General features: G+C 44.2%; 1 protein-coding gene across 4 annotated transcripts in view; it reads right to left on the bottom strand.

Moving 5' to 3' along the window:
* The window catches only part of LOC138299734 (uncharacterized), a 95,361-nt gene extending 73,560 nt beyond the window's left edge, over positions 1-21,801 (bottom strand). For 2 of the 4 annotated variants that reach the window (XR_011204827.1, XM_069238252.1), the window contains exon 1: positions 21,673-21,764. The gene's annotated coding sequence lies outside the window, so the exon portion shown is untranslated. Of the gene's footprint in view, positions 1-15,507; positions 16,328-21,672 lie in introns of those variants that run through there. The other 2 variants (XR_011204828.1, XR_011204826.1) reach the window with 2 other exon arrangements.
* Between the last annotated feature and the right edge of the window lie 630 nt (positions 21,802-22,431).

Genomic DNA, 22,431 nt, shown 5'->3' with positions numbered 1-22,431 from the left:
GTGGATCCCTGCAAGTTCCATTAGCTTGGTCTCCTTTCACTTTTGTTTTGCTCTGTAATGTCAGATAGTGTGCTGCGCAATACAGCAAAAAAAAAAAGAAATCTGATTCTGGGAAGCATTTCCCTCTCTTCCCAACTTTGATTTTGGAAAGCAAATGTTTTCTGGTGTTTTTACCAGAAACATTGGCTTTTCCAGTACTGTGGAAGATTTGTTAAAGTCCACTGCTCTGTGAAGGTAGTGCGGTGGAAGTCAACAGGTCATCTGCCTTAAAGCAGTTAAAACTCACTAAATCCATGCAGCCTGATGTTCTGTCCAACAGGAACTTGACAACAAGCTGCAGGGATATGATGGCCATATTGCACTAACCTCTTTGTTCCATGATCGTAGGGGACTTCTATAGTTCCAGAAGGCTCCCAGGATGGTAGACCTTTGGCACTGGGAATAGCAAAAAGCACAGTTGGCAAATAAATGTGGCAGGTGCTGCTAGGGACAATCACAGACAAGAGACATTTTTAGTTGCCATGTATTGTCTATGGAGAATAAGTCTAGAGGGAGCAATATTAGTCACATAGAGGGTGCCATCTTGAGGCTTCTTTTTTTTATTTTTATATTTGTGTCCCAAGGGAATACAAGTACAACCACAAAAATCCAGACAATCAAGGTGCAATATACAAGTAAATGATTATCCAAAGCCTTACATCTAAAGCCTCCATCACCCCTGTCCTCCTTCCTGATGACCTAAGCATTTGCCCAAAAACCCCCATGTAGCTTGACCATTCTGTCTCGCCACTCTCCCCTTTCGTACAGAGCACGTTCAAGCTGATATGTCGTGAGGAGGCGATCTAGCCATTGTTGGAATTTTGGGGGCTGTTGATCCAATCAAACAGAAGAAATTCAAAGTCGATATACAGCCATAGATGCAAATATAAACGTAGAAACTCGTGGACTAATTCCATCCAATACCCCGAGTATTATAACCCCTGGTGTTAATTCCACATCTTGGTTAATTACTGTGCTGATGAACTGCTCAAAATCCTTCCGTAAATTTGCCAACTTTATACATGTAGCAAACATATGTATTAAATCTGCCCCAAATAGCTGGCATCTTGGGCAATGTATCCCCTCTACTGTACCGTACCCCACTTCGCTATTTTCCCAGGTGTAATATATAAATCAAGTATCGTTTTATAATGCTGGGCCTGGAGTGCTGCAGAGATCATGGTATTACACCTCAAGCCAAGGGACTCATAAAATTCTGACTCTCCCACATTCAGTTGGGCTTCCCACTTCCTACAGTGCTTCTCCAGATCTTCTGGTAGCTTTTCATTCAGTTTAGCATAAACAGAGCATATTGTAATCCTGTCAACAGTTACCATCATCTCCATCATAGGACTTTTTGCGAATCCCGCTGTCCCCCCGTTTTCCTATGGATGAAATCCCTTACTTGTAAGTATTTAAAAAATCCCCTTTGTCCCAAGTCAAATCTTTCCCGTAGGTTCTCAAATGTGTCTATTACGGATCCTTCAAAAAAATCCTCTAACCCATATACCCCCTGACGATTCTAACTCATCATGTAATTATTTTTAAATATCTCAGGAAGTGAAGGGTTATTTGCGCTCACCATATAGTGGTTATATCTACCTAGTCCCATTCTTTTCTGCCAGGGATCCCAACATTTAAATGCAGCTTTTAACACCTTAAATAGTACCATCTTATAATAATTAGGTTCCATGAATGTCAACAATGCCCCGCTAGCCGAGGATCCGATTAGCAGTTCATAAATGTCCGGAACATATCCCTCACCTCTCACCGATCCTCTAATTTTAAACAAAGGGTACATGTACTGTAATGCAGCTGACAACTGGTATAATTTAAAGATAGGCCGGGACCAGCCCCCCTTCTCCCTAGGTAATGTCATATACTTACTGGCTCTTCTAATCTTGCCGTACGACCAGATAAACCTCATCACTAATTGATCTAGCATGTTGAACCAGGATTTTTCAAATTCCATCAGAATAGAGCGGAACAGATACAAAACCTTGGGAAGAAACATCATTTGTACCATGTTGCACCGCCCCATAATTGACATATGTAAATTATTCCATTTACAAAAATTCTATCTGGCTTTTTCAACAATTGGCATTAAATTGACCCCGGACTACCTGCTCCACTTGAGGTCTGATATCAATCCCTAAGTAAACTGTGTGTTCAACTCTGCGAGCATCGGTTGTCCTACAATACTCATTTACCACTAGCTGGGTCTTATATTTATTAAGTAAATACACAGATACCATCCCAAAACTTTGGTCAACCTTTTCTATTTCCTCAAGAGCCGTATGTGGGTTGGCAGTAATAATTGCCACATCATCGCTGCGTATCACAGGCTGCATGGTCGTATTCTTTTCTATCAGTCGCAAAAAAGGATCTATATATAATGTGAATAACAGCGCCTCGCTCAATCTGAATAACTTTTGAATGGACACCAAGCATTTGAATTCTAGCACTAAGATGTTTATACAAGGCATTAATAGCCATAATAAACCCACTTCCCAAACCATAGGCCAGCAATATCTCCCACAAGTACTCCCAATTAACTCTATCAAATACCTTCTCGGCATCTAGCAAAACCATAGCCATAGGCTCCTCTGCGACATGAGTAGCGCCGAACAGAGTTATAACTCTTCTGATGTAGTCAGTTGTATCTCTCCCGGGAACAAAACCATGCTGATTTGGAGTCACTAGATTGCATATGCAGGAGGACAAATGAGCCACAAAGATTTTAGAATAGATTTTCACATTACTGTTGATAAGTGTGATTGGCCTATACAGCCCTAAACTAAGTGGATCTTTACCCTTCTTTAAAAATACTGCTATATCAGCAGTCCCCCAAGACAGGGGAGGATTGCCCCCTTGCTGCACTTGGGTGAACAGTTCTAACCTCACCGGTAGCAGAGTAATCTGAAAATACTTATATAATTCCAATGGGATACCATCCGTCCCTGTAGCTTTTCCGCTTGAGAGCCCTTGAATCGCCCCTTCAATCTCCTCCATTGTAACCTTTTGTCCTAATGCCAATTGTTCCTCGGGAGTGATCCTATCACACATTACCTCCCTTACCCAGTCACAATCAGCCTGTTCCGCGTCGATAGGAGTAGCGCTGTATAGTTTTGCATAATACTCCCGAAAAGCTTCCCTAATTGTATCCGGATCCGTAGCTAGCTTTCACTGCATGTTTCGAATCTTTGAGATTGAGCCAAGAGTGGCCCTTTGTCCGGCCCGTACTGCCAATAAGTGGCCCATTTTTTCACTGAATTCATAGCACTCCTTACGTTTTGGCAAGTATTTCTCAGCCACTCTCTCCGCTGAGCGGTTATTTATTGCCATTTTCGTTACCGCTATCTGATGTAGGGCACTTTTGACATCCATGCCACCCTTACCTGCCACAGTAAGTTGTAGTTTTCGAAATAGTTCTTGAATCTGACTTACTGCCTGTTTCTACCGCCTAATGCTGAAATTAAGCATTTCCCCCCTTATCCCAGCTTTTAATGTATCCCACACTATCTCTACTGGGGCAGACCCCATATTAAATTCCAAAAATTCCTTCATCCATATTCCCATATGCTGTAGATACGCAGGATTGTTCAGCAGTCCTCTCTCAAATGACCAGCCCTTTCTATGACTCTGCCCATCCATAACCTTAACCTCTAGAAATAATGGAATATGGTCTGAAATAAATTGCGGGTATAACTTCATTCTTACCCCCCTTAGATAAACAGGTGATATAAGAAAGTAATTCAACCGGGTCATTTTCCTATGCGGCGCTGAGAAGTATGTATACCCAGGATCTGGCCACTTCAGGGATGACCATGCGTCCACCAATCCTATTTCCCTTTGCGTACTCCTGAGGGCCTAAATACTCTAGGTTTGCACCCCAAGTATCTTTTATTCTTTACTTTCTTTAGATTATGCGATCTATCCCATGCTCCATTAAAGTTCAGATCCCCACAATCAATATACGGGGCTGGCCACACTGCTAATTCAGCTGAGATAAAGTCAAGGAGTGTCGGATCATCATACACTGAGCCGTACAATGAGCATAGCGTAAACCTTTCTTTACCCAGCAGGCATTCTATTACTACCCATCTTCCTAACAGATCAACCCTACTCCGGATAACTATGCACTTAGTATTACTTGCTAGAATGGCTACCCCTCTTGTTTTAGTCATTTGCCCAGTCAGGCCAACAGACGCAAACCTAGAGACTTCAACAAAGCTCTATCAGAATACTCTATGTGAGTTTCTTGCAGGCAATAGATCTCTGCCTTCATCATTTTCAAATCTTCTGCCACTTTCGTCCTCTTTCGGGGATTATTCAAACCACATACATTGACAGATACTATCCGCAATGTAGCCATATATATGCCTTAAGCTGGTCCCTCCTGATGCCACCATGATTGATATTGAAGCTGCCCCTGTAATCCATTACCTCCTGTCTCTTCCTACACCCTCCTAGCCATAAGTCTACCTGCCATTCATTGCTGCACCTTATATGCCTTCCCTTGGGTAACCGATTTTCTTTTTTAATCCCACCTAAACCCCCTTCCATCTCACCCCACCTCCCTCCCCTTCCCCCTCACCCCCCAACACCCCTCCCACCTGTCTCCCCCTCCTCTACTTTTATTCCTACTCCTCCTCCATCCTGCATCCCTTGCTGACGCCACCTTCCCTCTCCCCACCTCCCCCCATCCCTAAGAGCAATCAGACCACCAACGGCCTGAATGATGGTGACCCACAAATGCCAGTCGGGGGCCCACCTTGGATTGCCAGACTCCTACCCGACTCCAGCTTGCTTAATACCCCTATAATCTATGCCACTGAGGCACTAGACATCTCTACTCTGTCTTTTATTGGGCTTTCAGCTCCATCAAGTATTCTTTTGCTTGTATTTCTGAAGTAAATATTTTAACTTTCCCATGCACCACTGTCTTCAGCCAAGCAGGAGCCAATACATACGCCTCCCCTCTATCCTGAAAGGGTTTAATCAACTGCCACAGACGCTATCTCCGCTCCACAGTAAAGTGGCAGTAATCTGGTCTGGTAAAAAAAAAAACATTATCCACTTGACGGGGAGTGTCTGGGCGAGCTTTCTCAAAGATAGCCTGTCTTAATAAATGATTACCCAAAAAATCAATACAGCTCTAGGGTATTTAGATTCTGTATTGCGGCCTCCCTCTCGTCTAATTATTGGAAATCTGTGTACTCCCTGAATCTCGGTCTCCCAATCCCATTTAGTGAGCTCTGGAAATGCCATATTAATCATGTATGCCTTGATATCATTGCCCTCCACCCCTTTTTCTATGCCTAAAAAGAGCAAATTATTTCTCCTCTGCCAGTTCTCATAGTCTTCCAATTTCCACATAATATCAGTAAGTTGGCTTCCATGTATCTCTGACTGTTCCTTAAGGGCCTTGACATCTGCCTCCATCGCCGTTTTTCTGTCTTCCATTGTACTCATTTTTTCTTCGATTTCTGTACAGGACTGCGCAATTTTCTGGACCGCCCCTTGTAGGTGCTTAGTGACAATTCGAAATGGGGTCTTTGGTTGGCAGTCAGGTTACCCCCTGTCCAAGCAAGGACCCTCACTCTAGTCAGGGTAAGTCACGCACAATCCAAATTATCCTGTGCCCACCCTCTAGTAGCTTGGCACTGAGCAATCAGGCTTAACTTATGAGGCAATGTGTAAAGTATTTGTGCAATAAATCATACAATAACACAATATAGCAGCACAAAAATACACCACACAGTGTTTAAAAAAATATATAATATTTATCTGGATATTTGTAGGTCAAAACGATAAAAGATGCAATATGAATTTGTAGAGATATCACTGAAAAGTGATATAAAAGTGTCTTAAGTCTTTAAAAAGTAAACAAAGTCTCTCTCAAGCACAAAGTACCTGGGTTGGAGTGGAAAATCTCTGCAAAGGGCCGCAGAGGAGGAGATGAGTGGAAAAATGGTGTGTGAGTCGGTTTCGCCCCTTCACACACAGACTTGCGTCGTTATTTTTCACGCGGGGAAGACTTGCGTCGTTTGCCGGCGCGTGGACAGGTCTCCTCTGTGGGTCGCAGGATTACCAGATGGCCCGGGGTCTGTGAGTGGATCCTGGGCTTGTTGTCTGGCTGCACGTCGTTCCGGTGGGCTCTGCGTGGAATTTTCTCCCTCACGGCAGGTGTTGCTTCGATTTCCTCTCTGGAAGTCGGGCGGCGTTGTCCAGGCAGGCCGTGTGTTGAAGTTCTGGTCGCACCGCAGGCGTTACGTCAATCTTTTCCTTGCGGGATCGAGCGGCGTCTTTCCGGATCGGCGTGCAGTGAATTTTTCACCGCGGAGCAAGCTGTGCGTCGAATTTTTCAGCACACAAGGAATCCAGTTGAAAGAAAGAAGTCTTTTTGGTCCTGAGACTTCAGGGAACAGGAGGCAAGCTCTCTCCAAGCCCTTGGAGAGCACTTCTGCAGCAAGACAAGGGTTCAGCAAGGCAGCAGGCCAACAGCAAGGCAATAGTCCTCTGTAGAAAGCAGTCAGGTGAGTCCTTTGAGCAGCTAGGCGTTTCTTCTCCAGCAAGTGTCTGAGGTGGTAGGGCAGAGGCCCTGTTTTATACCCAAATGTGCCTTTGAAGTGGGGGAGACTTCAAAGAGTGGCTTAGAAGTGCACCAGGTCCCCTTTCAGTTCAATCCTGTCTGCCAGGGTCCCAGTAGGGGGTGTGGCAGTCCTTTGTGTCAGAGCAGCCCCTCCACCCTCCCAGCCCAGGAAATCCCATTAAAAATGCAGATGTATGCAAGTGAGGCTGAGTACCCTGTGATTGGGGTGTATCTGAGTGAATGCACAAGGAGCTGTCAACTAAACCTAGCCAGACGTGGATTGTAAGGCACAGAAAGATTTAAGTGCAGAGAAATGTTCACTTTCTAAAAGTGGCATTTCTAAAAGTAATATTAAATCCATCTTCATCGGTCAGCAGGATTTTGTATTACCATTCTGGCCATACTAAATATGACCATCCTACTCCTTTCAGATCAGCAGCTACCACTTTAACAATGTATGAGGGCAGCCCCAATGTTAGTCTATGAAGGGAGCAGGCCTCACAGTAATGTAAAAACAAATTTAGGAATTTTACACTACCAGGACATGTAAACTACACAGGTACATGTCCTGCCTTTTACCCACACCGCATCAGGCTCTAGGGATTACCTAGGGCACACATTAAAGGTGACTTATGTGTAGAAAAAGGGGAGTTTTAGGCTTGGCAAGTACTTTTAAATGACAAGTCGAATTGGCAGTGAAACTGCACACACAGGCCTTGCAATGGCAGGCCTGAGACAAGGTAAAGGAGCTACTGGAGTGGGTGGCACAATCTGTGCTGCAGGCCCACTACTAGCATTTACTCTATAGGCCCTAGGCACATACAGTGCACATTACTAGGGACTTATAAGTAAATTAAATAGTCCAGTTGGGTATGATCCAAAGTTACCATGTTTAAAGGGAGACAGCATATGTACTTTAGCACTGGTTAGCAGTGATAAAGTACGCAGAGTCTAAAAGCCAGGAAAAACAGTCCAAAAAGTGAAGGGAGGCAGGAAAAAAGTTAGGGGTGACCCCCTAAGGCATGTCAGGTCTAACATACTTCTTTTATCATATCATATATTATCTATAGAAATCTTGTGTCTGTACTGGTTGCCCTAGTGTTGGTAGTCTGCCCATCCACATTTCCATTTCCATCAACATTGGATGGAGAGTCAGATCCGGGAACATTCTCCGATCCTGTAAATCTGATTCCTAAATAATCCCACTTAAGTGCCTAAGTACTCGGTCCTGCGGGCTCCGCTCCCCCAGTGAGACTGGTCTGTATTTTTGTGCTTCTGCCTTGTCGTCTTTGTTGTCTCACCGTGGACTCTGCTGCTGATGATGCGCTCTCGGACTCAGACAAAGTGCTGCCTACGGTTGCACTCTGATTGCAGCCCCTACTAGTGGATTCAGAGTCCTCAGTTAGTGAATAGAACTTATCGCCACCGTACTTGGACCAGTCTGAGCCCTTCTTACTCCTCTTACTCTTTCCAATCTTTCTGACTTCCACTTCTAAGTTTTTAACATCTTCAACGCCCTAGATTGAGTTCCCAGAGCATAGCGCAGGTAATGTACCAGCTCCATCTTGGGAGGCCTGGGTAGCCCCGTTAGACTCCAACGATTGTGGGTGCATGCTGCCACTATTACGTGCCTTAGTCTGGTCGGCATTATCTGAAGCCTTTGTCGGCCTCACCTCAGCTCCCTGTATTCTAATCAAAGAGGGGTTACTCTCCAAAAATCTTTCCTTGCTTTCTTTAGTTTTCACAGTCTCCTCGCTGCTTGTTTCAAAGGTTTCCTTTGCATAGACTAGAGTGTCTGTGGAGGGAGGTAAAGAGCTCTCAGAACCGTTCTCAAGCAAGCCGCTAGTCAAAAAGCTCGTGATAGCAGGCTGTGTTTTGTCCTTCCCCTAGAATCTAATGGGGGTGCGCTGGTGGCATCCTTGCCCTCCTTGGCTGCACCACCAGTATTTTTACCTCCTTGTTCAATCACTCCAGAGACTGCCCGCCTACTGGTAAAGCCTGCGTCCCCACTGTCTTTCCCTGCACGTGGTCTCCGGGCCCCTTCTCCTTTATCCCCAAAGTTCCGTGCAGCTTTAGGTGCAATGTCCGCTTCTTGGGTCCCAGGCTGAGCAATAATTTTGGCAACTCTCTGGAGCCAATCCTCTGCGCTCCTTGTATAAAAGTCAATAGCCCTTTTCAGCAGCCTCTTTACGGCCCACACTGCGCCAACACCGGTATTATGCCACTTGCTTTCACCTGGACTAGCCTTAAAACCAAGCCCAGCCAGAATTTGAATTAAGGTAAATTCTGGGTCCCACCAACCCCCCTTTTGTTTTCTATACACACAATCTGAGGCGTCCTTCCTACCTTCGTGCCTCCTTCGGAGCGTGATGGCATATCTCTAGCATGCAGCATGCACCCATCGAAATCCTGTTGATCGGGTGCCGTAACTCAACAGCTTCTGCTTCCCAGAAGCCATTACCCGTAAACCGGCTCTCCAACTGACTCTCCTTAGTCAAAAAATGAGGCAGTGGGACCGCCGAGATGAAAACTTTGCACTTGTATAGCGCACTGCTCATCCGTTAGGCTCTCAAAGGCGCTGTACGCATACTGCTGTGGAACCCCTCTTGGCTTTTTCCTGTGAGACGCCCACTCCTCGACAGCCCCAGGGTGAAGCCAGGCATCCAAGCACTGTGAGGGTCGTTGTGAAAATTAAGCAAGCTATTGCCCAGAGTTGGACCCATTAATCAGATTAGGCACTGAGGCAAGAATTTTCTGGTCCAAGGGAATTGAGCCCAAGACCCACTGAGGTGGGAATTGAACCCTGGTCCCGGCCAGATCTCTGCATCAGGGTCTGCCGCTCAAACCATTGTGCCACACTTATCCACAGATTACCATGGCTCACGCTTCTCAGAACCCGGCTCTCCTGATGCGGAAGAGAAAAAAACCCTAAAGGGAAGGAGGGGGCCCGGCACTACTGCACTCTCATTTGCTCCTCCGCCATCGATGCTCTCCCGGCGTCCGGGGTGGGCGGGGCTTGCTGGCTGTCACCTACGCAGCCTCCATCTTGTCCGCACAACAGCCATCTTGAGGCTTCTATGCTAAGACTCTACTGCATGTGAAAGAGTTGAGGATGTCCATAAGAGGAGGAATTTGTAGCATCCAAACAGGAGGTACCATCCAAGCAGCATTAATGAGAGATGTTATCACAGAGTAGTATCCTAGGTACAGCCTTGAAATAAAATCAGAGCTTTAGCAGAAGTGCTGCTACCTGCCCATTTGAAACTGGAGATAAATCTAGTATCCTCAGTTAGGTCAAATACCTCAGATGGACCCATCCCAAGTTCACACAATCACCTATCCTTTGCCATGCCTACCACTGTTACTGGTTGATATCTAACAAAGGTTTCCTTTGGTGCAACATATTTTGCACTACAAGCCTATAACTATGAGGGGTGTATGCCAATGTCGGAGCCTTTTTCAAGTCCATGCAGTTTTGACTAATGGTTTTGATCAAATTTAATTGAACTATCCATCTTTTGTCACTACCTTACAGTGGAATTCATTGTGGGATCTTCCCTTGTAAAATGACTTCCAAAATCAATGTAGTTTCCACTGTTGTTTGAGCCCAAAAATGTCTAAAACACACTGTTCACCACTAATTCCCCAAAATGTTCTTGATGTATATGCTCCAAAATCTCTATAAAGTTATCTTAAATTAGGGGTGAGTTAAATAAAAATTTCACTCATGAAGCCGGGCGGAACTGGGAAGCTCCATACTTTATGAGGCAGATGAAGTTTCTTAACCTTATGTGAGGTAAGGTTTCTGCTTTCGGACCTTTAAGGTGTGATGATTTGCAGGTCCCAGGTAAAACATCCTACAGAAAAAAAATGTAGAGTGTGGCGTCTTCATTTCCACCAGCTGAGTTAAGGCTTGTGGGAGAAAGGGCCCTGAGCTGAGGTCAGCTTATTTATTAATTTAAAAATAAAGAACAGAAATTCATAGGCTTTGCATTTCACAAAACGTGAACAGTTAGAAAATACACAAAGTTGTGAGTCAGCCTACGTTACAACTTTACACCCCTCAACTTTAAATCCTACTTAATTGATCAAATTCTAGTTAGATTGAATAAAATTGATTGAGTCTGCTTTAATATGTATCTTACAAAAATCCACATATTTCTTTACATTGAATCACAGTATGCACCCAGAATATTGAACAAAGAACATTGCTAGCACAGAATATCAAATCCAAAACATAAACAGGGAAGTGTAAGTAAATATAGATTTTCGATAACTTATTCCACATATATTTATCTAGGCAACATATATATATATATATATATATATATATATATATATATATATATATATATATATATATATATATTTCAAGGTGTGTAGATGTGGAGTTAAGAGTAAATCTATACTTCCCTATATTATGAATTTACCTTTTGATAATCTGTCCTCGATATTCGTGTATCACAGTATTCTGGGGGTCGATATTTAGTAGTCCAATCAGTATTTGGGAAGGAATGCTTCTATAGAGCAAAGTGTTAATGCTTGCTTGGAGATGAGGTCTGTGCCCCCCTAAAAATATACTTCTGGCTATAGGCCTGTGTGAATCCTACATCTTGTGGTCCCCTTTGCCTCGTGTAACATTTTCTATAGACTGATTTACACATGTATGATTCATTGTCTTTGTATGTGTGTGTGATGTTAAGTGCTCTAACAACATACACAGGGACTATGAGAGATGAGATGCACTGTTGGAGGATGATAGAGAGGGAATCATTGAAGAGCCCCCAATAAAGATTGTTGTACCCTGGTGCACTCTAAGGTCAACATTTGCTTTAAAAGCCTATATTGAGAAATGTGTTGTAGAATGCCCCTTTTTTCCCAACTTTTCTTGGGGGAAGAACTTCCCCAAAACTCTCCTTTCAGTGGTCAGGGTCACTTGCTGCACTTTCTATGCACTGCATGGAGAATGGTCTGACAAAGTTTGCTAGGGCTTCTTTGGTTTGCAGGACTGGCCCGTTCTCTCTCCCTCTAGCTCTAATGCTCTCTCTCTCTCTCACTGGCTTTCTCGCATGCTGCATTATGACCTGATCGCACTGAAATTCAATTTTTTTGCCAAAAGGGGGCGATGTTGTCACATTCATAGGAGGAATCAGAGCAAATGTAAATCCATAAATGCTATTGGGTCTGTCTCCAACAGGCAAACATACAGGTGTTTCCCTACACACCTTACCAACAACTATTTTGAAAACAGGCTGATGACTGTCTGGGAAAGAATGTGGACAATTAATATGCCCCTTGAGATTATCCATTAGGTTCCATGGTCTGTAAAAAAAGAAGCATTGACAAAGGCAATGTACCTATTCTTTATGTTAATAAAATATAGGTTGGCGATTCTGCTTGTATGGTTCTGTGGATTGTTGAGTGGGTGAAAGCAATAAATGAGAAATGAGTAACATGATGGGCGTAGCAGATCACAGAATCGTGGAATAAAAATGTCTAACTGTCTTTAATACTAAGAATATTGCTATGTTTTCCAGTTTCTGTTGAATACCAGGTTTTACAGTGGCTGGCTGCCTCCAGTCCCAGGTGCACAGAAGCTTGCCCAATATGTGCGTGCTGTGAGGAATCACCTCTGCTACCATCTTCTGTCTGCCAATACATCATGTACCTAATGGAGCCAGAGAGGCAGGAGAGAGGACGTCTAGTGCCAGAAGCAGCAGTACCAGTCCGTGGAGAAAAGAACATGAGGAGGAAAAGGAATCATTGCTGCAAAAGCCAAATTAGCTAATAAAATTAACCCTCATTGCGACATTAGCAAGTAATGTTATCACCTAACTCACCTCCTTATAGTGCCAGTGTAACAAGGTTTCACTAATATGTTGTGAGTCTACTTTTGATAAAGTTATGCAAGGGTCTTTCTCAGTCCAGCAAAACTCCTGCTAGATTGCAGCAACCTGAGATTTTTTTTCAATTTGTTTCCAGGGGACATACCTCTTGGACCCCCCTACAAAGTCCAAGGAGGCAGAGCACCCCTACTGTGCCCCCTTATCAATTTCTTTTAATATTCAAGACACAGGTATTGTCAACCAATATGAGTGAAGACATCCAAAGGACCAGTTTGCTCCAGTAGGAGATATGGGTTGATGGGAAAAAAGCACTCTTGATAAATTGGAACATTTTATTTTTTGAATTTGTTGTCTCTGGGGTCACCATTGACAATATACCCATAGTGCTATGGGATTTCATAATTCTTTCCATTAAGCCTGAAGAAAAAATGGCAGTGTTGCCTTCAAAGACTTCTTATTTACTAGCTGCATTTGTAAAATGCTTCCTTGAAGCCCAGAATATAATTTAACTCTTGGAAATGTTTTACAATGATACATCAATATCCCCTGTATTCCCCTAACGCAAAGTTCATGTTATCCATTGATTTTTTTACCAGGTGTAGAAGGGGTACATTAAGGCATGTGTGCAGGGTAGTGCCCGAGGGTTGCATATGCTGCATATTCAGGTAAAATGTAGATATGCAAAATTAATCTCTATAGAATGAATTTAAATAATTTGTGGTTGTCCTAAAAAATTGGCATAGTTCTTGCTTTCAGGGACCTCTGGCGGACACTACTGAAAAAGAGCCAGAAGCACTTCAAAGCTCAACAAAGTACAAGCTTTATAATGTGTGAGGTACACATGAGCAAATGCATGGTTCATACCAGACAACGACCGCATAAGTGGCATGAATATACGTCGGAACAACGCATGCTGGAACAACCCATGCCTGAACTAACGAGGTCGGAACAACGACCTCATTGTTACCACTAATGCCTTTACCACAAATGCCTTAACAATGATTTTTCGTTGTAAAGGCATTCCTGGTAAAGGCATTAGTGAAAAGCATGCATGGTTCCAGCATGCGTCCCTCCTGGCCCCACACCCCCACCCCTAAAAATTACTGCGACACCCCTACCCCTAAAACCACCCCAACCCCATCCCTAAAATTACTTCAACCCCTCACTCCGCCCCTAAAACCTAAAACCACCCCAACACCCGCCCCTAAAACCTAAACCACTCAACCTCTCACCCCCAAATACTAAAAAATACCCCGATCCCCCACCCGGGCCCCTAAAACTAAAAATTCACAACCCCGCACCCCACAAACCTAAACCACCCCAACACCCCACTCCCAACTACTAAAAATACCCCACCCCGCCCCTAAAACTAAAAATACCCCAACCCCGCCTCCCTGCCCGAAACCTAAATCACTGCGACCCCCCACCCCTAAAAATACCTCAACCCCCACCCTCCCCCTAAAACTAAAAATACCCCTCCCCAAACCTAAACCGCCCGACCCCCCACCCCTAAAACTAAAAATACCCCGACCCCTCTTCTCCCAGCCCTAAACCGCCCCTAAAACTAAAAATAACCCGACCCCCTCCCCTAAACATCCCCGAACCCCCAAAACTAAAAATACCCGACCCGCTCCTAAAACCTAAACTACCCCAACCCTCCACTCCCTAAAAGTAAAAATACCCGACCCCCACCCTGCCCCAAAACATAAACTACCCCAACCCCCACTCCCAAAAAGTAAAAATACCTCAGACCCCCCACCACCACCCCTAAAACTAAAAATACCCCGACCCCCCCAGCCCGGCCCATAAAACTAAAAATGCCCTGACCTCCCCCCTGCCTGTAAAACCTAAACTATCCCAACCCCCACTCCCAAAAAGTAAAAATACCCGCCCGTCCCCTAAAACCTAAACTACCCCAACCCCCACTCACAAAAAGTAAAAATGCCCGACCCTCCACCCCCACCCCTAACACCTAACCTACCCCAACCCGCACTCCCAAAAAGTAAAAATACCCCAGACCCCCCACCCCTAAAACTAAAAATACCCGACCCCCCAGCCCGGCCCATAAAACTAAAAATGCCCTGACCTTCCCCCTGCCCCTAAACCTTAACCACACCAACCCCCACCCCCAAGAACTAAAAATACCCGACCCCCAAACCCTCGTCCCAAAAACTAAAAATGCCCTGACCCCTCCCCGCCCCTAAACCCTAATCCGTCCGAGCCCCCCACCCCACCCCCAAAAACTAAAAATACCCGACCCCTCACCCCGCCCCTAAAATTAAAAATGCCCGGCCCCCCTACCCTGCCCCTAAACCACCCCCACCCCCTAAAACTAAAAATTCCCTGACCACCACTTCCCCCTCCTTGATCGCGTCGTCCTCCTCAGCCGACTCTCGTCTTCTGTGCCTTAACCACGCATGTGCATGTGGTTTAGCACATGCGTGGTTAAGGCCCTGAACAAGGAAATTGTGGTTAACAAAAGCGTTGTTCCACTTTCGTTTTCCACAATTTTGTTGTTCAGGAGTCGTTGTTGAGGATGCTTCCCAGGTGACATAGTTCATGTCAAGCACTGCTCTCCGCATTCGAGCATCTTCTTCATCCAATTTCGTGTCTACATATGGGCACCATATAAGGGCAACACAAAAAAGAGCCAGTATACCCTTACCACTATAAGATTTGTTTAATGTTTCGATATATCAGCCACCAACGCTCCTAATGAAAGCTCCTAAATGGTTTCACATCATTCTGTTGAACAAGGTCGACTAATTGAGCTTCTCATGAATTGGGCTGTAATCCCTTATTAACTATTACTCCATGGTTTCCAGGAGTTCATGCCCCTGAGGCCACCAAATTACATGAGCTTACATTTCAGCTATTTTGTAATTATTAATTCTTCCTACAATATGTGGACTGGGCAGCTAGAGTTCTCAGCATCAATATGTTGGTGACCAAGAACAGTGTCTCAGCAGGAAGCACAGCATGGATTGTGCAGACTTGCTCATGTTTTCACTTACGACTACGAGCACCTCTGATACTGTCTTCTTTTTATTTTGCCTGTTGGGTGTCTGCATTTATACTTATCGCATCGCCTTCCTTGTACACTCTTAAATAAACACCTTCCAATAAACAATACTGCTACATTTTGAAACGTGTGCTGTTTGTGCTGTTTCCCCCACTATGAGAAGGTGTTTCTGAGAGGAACTGCCAGGATACCGGCGTCAGGCAGTTCTCAGTCGTGTGGCTGCCACATATAACTCACCTCACCACAAAGTTATTGCCCTTAGAGGCATTTGCATAAACTCTTCCATATTTAACTGTCATGCAAAGCTAGGAGTGGAGATTCAATTTAACTCCTCGTGAATCTGTTATGGTATTATTACAACTTGGTCTCAAAACCTGCAGATATTCTTTCTGGTATTAAATGTCTCAGGCCCGCAGCACTATGAAGATATTCGCGACCGGTCTCTGTGGACTCATTTTGACAACCGGTAAGGAATATTTCAAAATATTCTTCTTTAGTTACATGGAATTACATAACGTTTAAAACTCATAATTTAAAACAATATTATTTTACATTTCAGGTGTCCTTAGTGAAGTTATCCTGACCCAGTCCGGTGACGTTGTTACAAAGCCTGGAGGGTCTCATGAGCTGTCCTGTCAGGGGTCGGGGTTCAGCTTTGGTGGCTATGGAATGCACTGGATTCGACAGGCTCCTGGGAAAGGACTAGAGTGGGTTGCAGTTATATGGAACGATGGCAGCCAGAAGTATTACTCCACCTCAGTGCAGGGCAGGTTCACTATCTCCAGAGATAACCTCCGCAGCACCTTGTCCTTACACATGAGTAACCTGAAGACGGAAGACACCGCCAAGTATTATTGTGCAAGAGACACAGCAGGAGAAAGCAGTCCCTGTTCTGTACAAAAACCACAAGTGCTGACAGGGAAGGAAATAGAAAACAGGGCACTGACTTCAACTGTGAGAGAAAATATGACAGCCAGTGTATTAAACAGAGTTAGTATCTGATCGATGTGCATCTAACAATCTGTCATTTGAGCATGTATGTAACATATAATCTAATTATAAATGAAGGCAGCACGACCGCAATAGAGGGTTCGGAGCATAAAATGCAATAAGTAACACAGAAACTGTTTACAACACTGCATCTCAAAGAGAAAACAACAAATACAATGTTTATGACCTCACAATATTTATCACAATAAATATGAGGACTTCATACCATGTCTTTACACCAAATACACAAAGAAAAGATCGCACTGCATCCATTGTCTGACCATTCATAATGTTAATAGTAAAATGTACACAATGTGACGACTCAGATCAAATTATGTGGCAAGGTCATGTAAACTATGAGGCAAAAAATGCAAGTCAGGTGCCACATTCCCTGGCAGTATAATTTTAGCCATTTTGCCCTAGCAACAATTTAATTTTTTTTTATCTGAAAAATATGTTGCAAATGCAGTCAATCTCTGTTTATGCAGTAAGAGCTGCAGATGGGGCACTGTAGAATGTCATAAATCCACTCATCTACACAATTTTCCATCGTTGTATTAACAATTTCTAATTCAAAAAGAACCTTTACATTCGAATTTTTATCAGGGCCAATTCTCAGCGGCATTTTGAAGAAAATAGGCTTTTCAAATTTACTACCCCAAAACAAACATGTAATATAATAACTTAATGAGCAACGTGTAATATGAGCCTCTATCGCCATGTCAGGGTTCTGCTGATAGTTACAAACTAATCTGCCTTGGGTCTATGTTTAAATGATACCAGTAGTAGGAAGGGATACCTTTAATCACCATATTAAAAATGACAGTTATCCTGCCCCGGATATGACGTCATATCCGGTGGCTGGGACTTCCGTTGTCCCTGAAAGCCCTCCCCGGAAGTGACGTGTGTGCATGGGGGTGTCAATTGTGATGTGCCCTCATGGTGTCACGTGTTAGCCCTGTGTCTGGGTCCTAGCCCCTGGGTTTTGGCCTATGAGATATGTAAAAAGTATGACTTAGTGATGTGCACGTGGTTTCAGAGCTTGAGAGGGACAGGTCTGGACATGTCAGACATTCATGCCCAAGTGACTGTTAGGGTGCCTCTGCATAGGGCTGCAAAGTGGGCGGTCTGGTCAAACCTCCACACTGTTGGCTAATCCAAAAAAGTGGGAATGGTCAAATGCTGCTTTTGTTAGAGCCAGCCTATCGATTTAGAGAGGTAAATCTAAAACAGATGTGTGCCTACAGCCTTTCCCAGGGACACAGTGGGGTCTAAATTGGAAACTGGCCCAGTAATTAAAAGTTTGAAACACAACAGAGGATGATGGGCGTGGCTAATCTAAAACAGATGTGGGTCTACATTCTTTCCCAGGGACACAGTGGTGGGGTTAAATTAGAAACTGACCCAGTAATTAAAAGTTTGAAACACAACAGAGGTTGAGGGCCATGGCTAATCTAAAACAGAGATGGGCCTACATTCTTTCCAGGGGTGACAGAGGTGGGGTTAAATTAGAAACTGACCCGGTAATTAAAAGTTTGAAACACAACAGAGGTTGAGGGGCATGGCTAATCTAAAACAGAGATGGGCCTACATTCTTTCCAGGGGTGACAGAGGTGGGGTTAAATTAGAAACTGACCCGGTAATTAAAAGTTTGAAACACAACAGAGGTTGAGGGGCATGGCTAATCTAAAACAGAGATGGGCCTACATTCTTTCCAGGGGTGACAGAGGTGGGGTTAAATTAGAAACTGACCCTGTAATTAAAAGTTTGAAACACAACAGAGGTTGTTGTGGCATGGCTAATCTAAAACAGAGATGGGCTTACATTCTTTCCAGGGGTGACAGAGGTGGGGTTAAATTAGAAAACAGACCCAGTAATTAAAAGTTGAAACACAACAAAGGCCAACTATTGCTAACCTATAACAGATGTCTATTTCCAGGTCCCACCAATCATAGAGCACAGGCATAATTACCCCAGTGAGCATGGTATAAGAGCCCCCCACCTTCACAGACCTCTTTTTTCTGAACTACATACTGACAGTTGTGGCAAGCAGGGCTGTATCAGGACATCATGGCTGGAAACATGAAGGGCAGAGCTCAGACTGGTGATGCTGAACATCTTCTACTTAAGGTCTGTAACAGTGTGGTGTGTGTATGTGTTTTACTAAAGTTTAACAATGACATTAGCACCAACCTGTTTAACTATACATAGATATGTAAAATGTCTGCTTTTAAAAAAATAAATAAAAAACAAATACAAATTTAAAAGCTATTAGTGTATTTTTTAGATACTGTAATTACTTTATGGGTTGGTTTTGTTTAATTGGTACTTGTAGGGGCTTGTGTTATGTATTTGTAGGTATTTTTGCGGGGCGCACTTATTTTGGGGATTGTGTTGGTACTGCTTGATTTGTACATGCTAGTTCTGGGTTTGTGTATCTGTAGGTATTTTTTAAAGTCTGCACTTGTTTTATGGGTCGGGCTGTTTAATTGGTACTTGTGGGGGTTATGTGCTGTGCATAGGCATGTGTTTCAGCGCGAGCGCACTTGCGGTGTGGGGTGTATTGGGACGGCTTAATATGTACATGGTGGTTCTGGGGCTATGTATGGACATGTATTTTTGAGGGTATGCACTTATTTTGGGGGCTGATGGCCATGCTTAATTTGTACTTATGGGTTCTGGGGTTATGCATTTGTATGTAGTTTTGAAGGGCTGCACTTGTTTTGTGGAGTGGTGCAATGGCTTAAATTGTACTCGATGTTTCAGGGGTTGTGTATGGGCGTGTATTTTTGGGGGTCTGCACTTATTTTGGGGGCGGCGGGCCATGCTTAATTAGTACATGTGGGGTCTTGTGTTATGTCAGGGCCGGTATTTTTGTGGGGTTGCACTTATTTTGATGGCTGTATGGTGGGCTTATTGTGTACGTCATGGTTCAGGGGTTGTGTAGCTAATGGTATTAGTGGTGGGGCTGTATTTAATTTGTACAGGAAATGTTATGGGGCTCTTTAGGTATTTTTTTTTATGTGTATTTTATGGTATGGGCCAGTATTATATGGCCGCAATAGTGTGTTTAAGTGGTGAGCTTTTGGGGGTGGCATAGTTGTTAATTTTAGAGCTCAGCGCAATGAGTTCCGGGGTGCAGAGCTCTAAAATTAATAACTACGCTCCAAGGGGTCAACCATAGCTCTGGGGTGCCCATGCTATGAACTTTTCGGCGCGGCTCTCAAGAGACCGCGAGGCCTCTTGAGAGCCGCGCCAAAATGTTCATAGCAAGGGCCCCCAGAGCAGGCCTGAGCTCTGGGGCCCTTGTGATTAACTTAGCAAAACTGCTCTCAGAGGCCACTAGGTCTCTGAAAGCTGCTTTGTTAAGTTAATCACTAGGTCCCCAGAGCCATACTGCGCTCTGGGGCCCGAGTAATTAACTCAGCAAAACTGCTCCAAGAGACCTCCAGGTCTCTGAAAGCAGCTTTATTGTGTTAATAACGCCGGTCCCCCAGAGCAGGCCTGAGCTCTGGGGCCCTTGTGATTAACTCAGCACAACTGCTCTCAGAGACCTGGATGTCTCTGGGATCAGTTTTGCTGAGTTAATCACTAGGGCCCCAGAGCCATACTGCGCTCTGGGGGCCCGCGTTATTAACTCAGCAAAACTGCTCCCAGAGACCTCCAGGTCTCTGAAAGCAGCTTTGTTGAGTTAATAACGCGGGTCCCCAGAGCCGGTCTGTGCTCTGGGGACCGGCGTTATTAACCTAGCAAAACTACTTTCAGAGACCTGCAGGTCTCTGAAAGCAGCTTTGTTGAGTTAATAACGCCGGTCCCCAGAGCCCAGGACGGCTCTGGGGACCCGCGTTATTAACTTAACAAAACTGCTCCCAGAGACCTGCAGGTCTCTGAAAGCAGCTTTGTTAAGTTAATAACGCCGGTCCCCAGAGCCCAGGACGGCTCTGGGGACCCGCGTTATTAACTTAACAAAACTGCTCCCAGAGACCTGCAGGTCTCTGAAAGCAGCTTTGTTAAGTTAATAACGCCGGTCCCCAGAGCCCAGGACGGCTCCGGGGACCGGCGTTATTAACTTAACAAAACTGCTCCCAGAGACCTGCAGGTCTCTGAAAGCAGCTGTGCTAGGTTAATAACGTGGGTCCCCAAAGCCGTCCTGGGCTCTGGGGACCGGCGTTATTAACTTAACAAAGCTGCTCCCACAGACCTGGCTGTCTCTGAAAGCAGCTCTGGTTAAGTTAATAACGCGTGTCTCCAGAGGCTGTAAACGCCCGGAGACAGCGTTATCAAGTTAGGAGATCTCTTCTCGGAGGTCGCGCTGCCTCCGAGAAGAGATCTCCTAACTTGATAACGAGGTCTCCGAGCGTTTACAGCCTCGGAGACCTCTACCGGCATTTTTCTTTTTTTAAACGGGATTATTAACAACGCGGCTCTCAGAAGCCGCTGGGGAACACCCCAGCGGCTTCTGAGAGTCGCGTTGAAAGTTTAATTAGAGAGAATGCCGTGCGTGTTTCAGCGCGGCATTCTCTCTAATTAAACCTTCTGACCGGCTAACAGAGACCTCGGGGTGTTCCCTGGGGTCTCTGAGAGCCGATCGCTAGCCGCCAAAGTGCGGCAATAGTTTAAAAATGTTTAGTAATGGCGCGTGGGCGCCATTACTAAGCATTTTTAAATGCATTTGTTTTTTTTTTTTTTTTTTTTTTTTTTTTTAAAGAAGAAGGATTAATGGCGCGTGGCCATGGTCTGTGGGGCCCTGACCACGCGCGCTAGGGCCCTAAGGGCCCATACACATATATAAAATAATTTGAATAGCGTTTTGGGGGCCTTGGGATTGGGGCTCCCAGGGTCCCTTAGGGCAGCATTTAAAAAAAAAAAAAAATACATGAAAGTTTGGGTGGCCATGAGGGCCCTGAGCACCAGGCTCAGAGACCCCAGGTCTCCATGAGGCATGCTTTAAAAAAAAAAAAATATATATATATATATATATATATATATATATATATATATATGGCAAGTGTGACCAGGGGTTTAGGAGACCCTGAAGTCTAGAACATTTTAAAAATAGAAAATCACATAAATTAAAAAAAAAATAAAAGCTGTTGAAATAAATAAAAAATAATAATGATTAAAAAATAACTATCCCTGGTAGGGAGCCTCAGACCCCTCAAGTACCCCACACCACTCACCGTAGTTCGGGATGGCATTGGATCTGATTTTGTTGCCTTGAAAAAACCCAGGACCTCACACATGTTGCATCCACATCCGGCCATTTTCTTTTTTTTTAAAACAAAGACTGTGTGGTGTTGGAATTGGCTCAGCTAGGAGTTTAGACTGAGCTCCGCCCCCACACATGGTTCACAGCCTTGTTCAGCTAAGGTGAAAACCAGGCATGGCTCCTAGGATCCATTTTCCTGGCTATGTCTTATAGAGACAATCTTAGAGCTCGTATTATGCAAGAGCGCCACCATGTGGAATTTGTTTATTAAACCGTGTATAGTTTTTGAGAAAAGTTTTACAGTTGTCAATATGTATTTATACTTACAGAACATAGGGATTCAACAATTTGAATCTTGATATATATATGTATATATATATAATTTTTTAAAATTATAATTTTTTTTTCCATTTTTATTTTTTTCCTCAAATTTAAAAAAAATAAAAATAAAAAAAAAATAAAAAAAATTCAACACTCGGTGTGCTTTTATGAAGGGTTCTGCCCTAGAAGATGAATTGTGGGGTGCTTAAAGGTAAATCTGTCTCTCTTGTACACGGGACTGTCAAGAGTCTGGGGAACCCCATGTGCAAATGGAGACCGTGCAGCAAGGTGAGTTACAGGCCCTTGGTCGTTCTGAACGACGTTGTCAGGAATGTTATTTTTATTTTACTGCTAATGGGAACCCATGTGCTTGCATAGGTTATGATGCTGAACTCAGGTGTGCGCTTGC

This window comes from Pleurodeles waltl, chromosome 6, assembly GCF_031143425.1.
Source record: "Pleurodeles waltl isolate 20211129_DDA chromosome 6, aPleWal1.hap1.20221129, whole genome shotgun sequence".
Taxonomy (NCBI): domain Eukaryota; kingdom Metazoa; phylum Chordata; class Amphibia; order Caudata; family Salamandridae; genus Pleurodeles; species Pleurodeles waltl.
The sequence above is the reverse complement of the archived record's forward strand: the minus strand, read 5'-3'. Positions and strand labels throughout refer to the sequence as shown.